This window comes from Meleagris gallopavo, chromosome 10 (assembly GCF_000146605.3).
Source record: "Meleagris gallopavo isolate NT-WF06-2002-E0010 breed Aviagen turkey brand Nicholas breeding stock chromosome 10, Turkey_5.1, whole genome shotgun sequence".
NCBI lineage: Eukaryota > Metazoa > Chordata > Aves > Galliformes > Phasianidae > Meleagris > Meleagris gallopavo.
Window position 1 is genome coordinate 3,286,213 of NC_015020.2, and position 6,000 is coordinate 3,292,212.

Below are 6,000 nucleotides of genomic sequence, written 5' to 3' on the forward strand. Positions count from 1 at the left end.
TGATTTATTTCAAATGTAGTCTTCAGTTTTAAACTCAGCACAATTGTCATAATAAGCTAAAGGCCTAGTGTGTGTTGAAGTACCCTAAAGCAAGCAGTCTCTACAATGACAAATTGTAGAGTGTTCTCTTCAACATGCAGCAGAATAATACTTTTACAGCTGCATTAGGAAACTAGGAAGTTTCATGAAGCAGGAGCAGCAACATGCAGGAACTTGGTGCTTCCTTCCCTGAATGTGAGGTTTTCATTTTATATTTGATAATTACTGACAAGAGTATAAAATTCAAAGTATACAAGAATTAGAGAATGGCACTGTTTGTCTAACTGAAGAAGTCATTACATTATTTTTAGGTGCAAGTGGAAATTGTATTGTCCACATGGGATCAAGTTCCTGTTTTCAAACAACTAGTATTTGGTATGATACTATGATGTATCTAAAATTTCACTTTTAAGGTGCTGATTTTGCTCACTTCCTATCATTCTAATGCAGTTTCAACACATTTTAGATGGTTGTGGAAGGGTTTTGTTTGTCTTAAGCTCCATTTTTTTACAACGTTTTCTTATACTTGAGGGATCTGGTAATTGTTTTTAGCTCATATGTGGCCAAAGAATACTCAGAACAGAATGATGCGTTTTTTCTTTGTTCTTATGTAAGACAAGTCATTGGCACTTTTGGCCTATAAAATATTCTTTAAAATTCTCAGTTTCTACTCTTTATTTGTGTTCTTAAGAAGAAAAAAAAGACATTAGTTTCAGATTAAAAAAAAAAGTTTGAGACATCTGTGGGGTCAATGAAACCTGTGAATTTATCTGTCATTTTGGACTGTAACTTTCAAAAGGTGCTATGGTCTCTGTCATCACTTCCCATTCTCCAGGAACATGCACCCCCTATGAAAGACTAAATTAGAACTTGGCTGTGAACTAATTCTAGAAGCATAATAAATACAGAAAAGAGTTAAAATACAAGCGTTGAATACATAACCTGTTCAGCGCCTTTCACTTTGCTTCTTACACTGTTGTCCAGTCACCTTCAGCAGCCAGCATAACGTGTGCCTTTAAGGAGGGAGATCAGCTAGATGCTATTTATCTGCCTTTGCTGTGCATTTATTCACTTCTCTTCCAGGGCATGAATTAAAATCCTCAAGTGAAACGAGAGGAAGGGGGAGGAATAAATTCCTGTAGATGTACAAATGTCATTTTTATCATTGATAAGAGTACTTACTGAAAGCTAGGAGGAATTACTAAAGTGTTTCCATCTTGTTATAGTCTTTATGAGATGCCAGCTATTGACCAATGTCAGAGACAGTATTTGGAGCTAATTTTGTGGTAGCTGTTCTTACATGAGATGCTTTTTATCAATAATTGCTTAATATATTTTGAATGGAATAATGAGAAAGCTTTCCAATGCAGAAATCTTGTGTGTTTTCTGTATTGGAATGAAAACCAAAATCCTGATGTTAGTGGTATGAAGGTTAATGTTCAAAAATTAGAAAAGCCTCTGCCAACTGCCCTCAGTAGCAATTTCCACGGCTGGTGGAAAAGATGACAGATGACTGAAGCATTATTTTCCAAAACAAATTCTTGAGGTTTTTTAGAAGACTATAATGATTTCAAAAGAAATCATGGTGATTTAAGTTATTCTGTCTTGATAGTGAAGAAAGGGGGATTTTTTGGAAGTATTTTCCCTTTGTTTTTTTTTTATTTTATTTAAAAGCTTGATGAGATCTCAAAGTAGAGACTAGTAGTTTACTGACTTTTCTCACTTCTATAATTTTATCTAGGGATGGAACTGATATTACATTGTAAGAAACTAATGCAGTCAGTAAGATTCTGATATAGATATTATCTCATGGTCTGATCTCATTTCTGGCGGGCTTACGTTTTAAATTGCCTTAATGAAAAGAGATATAAAAGTTGGAGATTACATACAATGCTTTTAAAAGATTTTGCTTGTGTAATAAAATTCAAGACACTTTAGATAATTACTTTGAAGATAATGCATAAGATATGACCAAAGGAGTAACTGGTAATATAGCTAAAGCTAAGAATTAAGGCTACATTTTGCAATTTAGTGTAGCTTTCTAGACTTTCACTGCCGAAACTAGATTGGAGAAGGGAAAGTAAGCAATAGCCATCAGCATGTAGGATGAAAAATTTCACACAGGTCACAACAACCAAATAAAATTTGATGTGTTATAATACGCAGGAGGGAAGTTCAAACCATGTTAACAATTCCTTTTGGTCTTAAAATATTGTGAAGTTCTACGGTAAGTAAGCTGTGTTTAAAACCTGCCAAATTATTTCCTCTGTATTTCTGGCATACTACCAAGGAGCATTCTGTCTTTCCTCTTTATTTTCGTACTAGTTCTCCTTTGAGTCAGATTCAGTGCTTAGCAAATCAGATGCTCTGTAATCTGAAATTCCTCTAGACTAGAAGCAGGGAAAGCAATTCTGAACTTCATTCTGATGTGCTTAAACTACTGTTGTTCAGCTACTCTGTTTGGATGTGCCTGTGCAGCATTTGTCATAAATTGCTGCAGTGTGGGCACATCTTTAAATGGCACTTATAGCTGTGAATGGGTTGTGTGTAGATTTGGGTCATGAACATAGAAGGATTAACTGGAGGAAGTGAATTCTAGTTCAAACTACTAGAAACAAAGTTCTTCACTGAAGATATTTATAGGGTGGTGACTTGTAGTGTAACAAATCATATGGGTTAATAAGTGGAGATCAAATGGATCAGCATGTAGATCTTGGAAATAGACATAAGTAATTTCATCAGAACTAGAGATAGGGAAGTCCCAAAAAGGCTTAGTACTTTTCGTGTAATATTTACATTGAATAAAATACATTTTCAGTCTCTTGTCAACTTCACCTCTTTTCTATTGGAAATAATGAGGTTCAGGAAAGGTTGGAACTGTTTACTTTTCATGTAGTACTGGCAGATATGCATTGGGCTCTTTGTGACTGTCTTTTTTTTTTGTTCTTGCTTTTGTAAAAACAGTTAATTTCTATAATTTCTGTCAATTTTTACTGTTCTTAATTCATATTTTTCACTATGCTTGCTAGAAATACTGTATTAAATTATGCAAAGTAGTTCTCAATACTGCCTAGAACCGCATTATCATCTTCTAGTTTGCTTTACTGGATGAATACTTTCAAAATATGTGGTTCTGTAAATGTTTTCTTACTTGATAAGAAATGCTGTCTTTGAAAGGAAATATGTTAGCCCTCAGATTTACAAAGCGTTTCAACTTGTGGTAGAAGTCTATAGCACAATAAATCAAGAGCTTTTCTTCCTCCATATCTTGCAAGCACAGTTGGACAAGAGACCATCAGATTTTCCCTCCCCACAAGTGAAGTTCTTGCAAAGCTTCTGGACAGCTAAAAATGTAGTTGGTCTACTGGTACGTGTCAAAGATACAGAGCCTCCGTGCTGGTGGAGTCTGATTTAAGTGGTTGTGGTCAGTCTGAGGAACCTGTGATGTGATAAGATAGCGTTTGTGAGGTCATGTGGTTTGTGAACACCAAGTCTAATGTAGCGGCTTTGTCTACACAGGATAGTTAAATATATACTGTGTACTTTAGAAAAGTGAATTGCTTTATTCCTTTAATTCAGCCTCTCCTTGAGAATCAAAAGATGTAACACTGGCTAGATAATACCAATATTGTTACAGAAGTGTGATGCTGAACAGATATGGAGTCCTAGTACTTTCCCATTACTTTATCCAGTTCAGTTAAATTGTTCTTCATAAAAGAGTTGGCTTTAAAAACTGTCTGGCTTAAACTAAGCAGTGAACAAGTGAAAGCACTGTTGCTGTGTCTATTTTGTGAAAATTGATGGATTATTTTGATTAGTTTTGAATAGGTGTTTGTAGTCTAGACCAGACATGCTACACTTGTCCAAAAAGGTAGGATTGATTTCATAATCATTTCAACTACTCACTCCTCAGTAACACCTTCAACAAAATGATGGATGAACAGTGTAACCAGGAACAGTGATGCAGTCTCCTCTCAGAGTGGGTATGACTTCGTTCACTATGGTGGGACTAGAAGATGAGGGCAACAATTTTAGATACGAATCTTAGCTTTCACTGCCTCTACTGGCAGATTAGATTTGATGATAAAATAAATGATGTTTGGTGATTGTAGAAACATTTCCCTTTCATGTGTTCTTTTTTCTGATTGTATCCTACCGCATCTAAGCTCCAGACCTGTCTTGTGGAGAAATATACTAGTTACTGATTGCAGTAAAAGAGGTGAAAGCACCTACCTACACTGAACTATACAGAGTCCCTGTTTGGCATTTATCTGGGTTGTCAAAGGAAGTAAGCTGATCATAAGTAACATTATTTTACTGTTGAGGCAATAATGCTCGAGTCATTTTTGCTCTTTAAGCTGTGTGACCTGTCTGCTGTACTACATAGAGCTTTGTCACGATCTGTCGTGTGTTTCTGCTTATAAAACAAGTTCTGTTAGGAATTGAGAAGTGGAAGAAGTAAAGTACTGGTTTGAGCTTAGAGTAATTGCTCCTTGGAAAAAACCGTTAGCCACCATACACAGATGCCATCTATTTCCTACTTGAGAAATAGCTCAGGAGAAGAATGCTGTGTGTTAGCATGTTTCTACCCCTTCTGAAATTTTTATTGTTCTCAGAAAGGCAGACAGTACAGGTAGAAGTAATTTCAGGTACCAGGCAAAAATAAATGTTACTTTGTCTGCTTAAAAATGCTGAGGTTAACTCCCTATTTTAAAAGAATAGAGTAAAAGTGCGAAATGATCGTTTCCTGTAACTGTATGCATTATGGGTACGTTTTCAGTCCCTGTGTCAGCCAGTATGCTCTAGCTAACGCTTGAGGTTTCAGTCATTCTTCTATTTATAGACGCATGCTCTAGGGAAAAGGAGCAGTGAGATTTAGGTAGCTCCTTGGGCCTATGATAATCACAGTACATTCAATGTGATCATGCTGCTGTTTTAAAATGTTTTTGTTGCTATGTCCTCCAAATAAACACTTTCATTAGAACTTCTTGTGGGAAGAGTTTCTGGGAACTTTCCTTCCACCTACCAACTAGCTACTTATAGAAACTTCCCAAGGCTAGCGTAGCTTAGAACTTTTTGGAATTGCATATGATCTCATTACAACAAATTTGTCAAGATCTCCCTCAACAGTTAGAACATGATTAGTTACCAGAGACTGATTTTTTTTTTTAATATACGTAGTTTAAAAGCTAAGTACTTTCTTAGCACTGTTTTTTATTTTGTATTTGATACAGAATTTCAAAGGTTAATTTGATTACATGGCAGTAGATCAAAAACAGTCTTTAACCATATAGTGCAGTGATCAAAAAGTCATGACCTCCCATTGATCGGTTTATTGGTTTCCTGTTCTGATTCACTGGAAACCTTCTGGTCTGTATGCTTGTTGCTAGCTTTAATCTTTGTCACATTTACAACACAGCAATCTTGTCTTTACTAAAACTCATGTACAACATACATTTACCATATTTCCTTTCAAATCTATAGCTCCTTAATTAAAATACTAAAAATATATTTTAAATGAGGCAGAAAATGTACACTCATTCAGAGCAATGTGGAAAGTGTATTGAAACAACTAGAGATGAGCTTTAATGCATTAAAGTTACTTCATGGTTTATTTCAACTTGTTGGCATCTGTAGGGTTTTTATCAAGCCTTCTATCCTACAGTGAAACTGAACATGATTCACAGAAGCTAGCAATTTAAAACAGAGTCCACGTAATAAGCACTATAAGAGATATGTCTTTAAAAGCATGAAATGGCTAAGTCTTGGAAATTTCTTGCTGTTTTGCTTTGCACTTTAAGCAATTAAAGCATTGCTTAATAATAAATAATAATAAATAATTGCTTAATTATTTAATTAATTAATAAAAAAACATTAAGCAGTGGCTTAAATTCTGTCTAGTAAAATGATCAGCAAAATTCATTTGTGGTAAATAAGCAACATGTTGGCATACAAATTGTT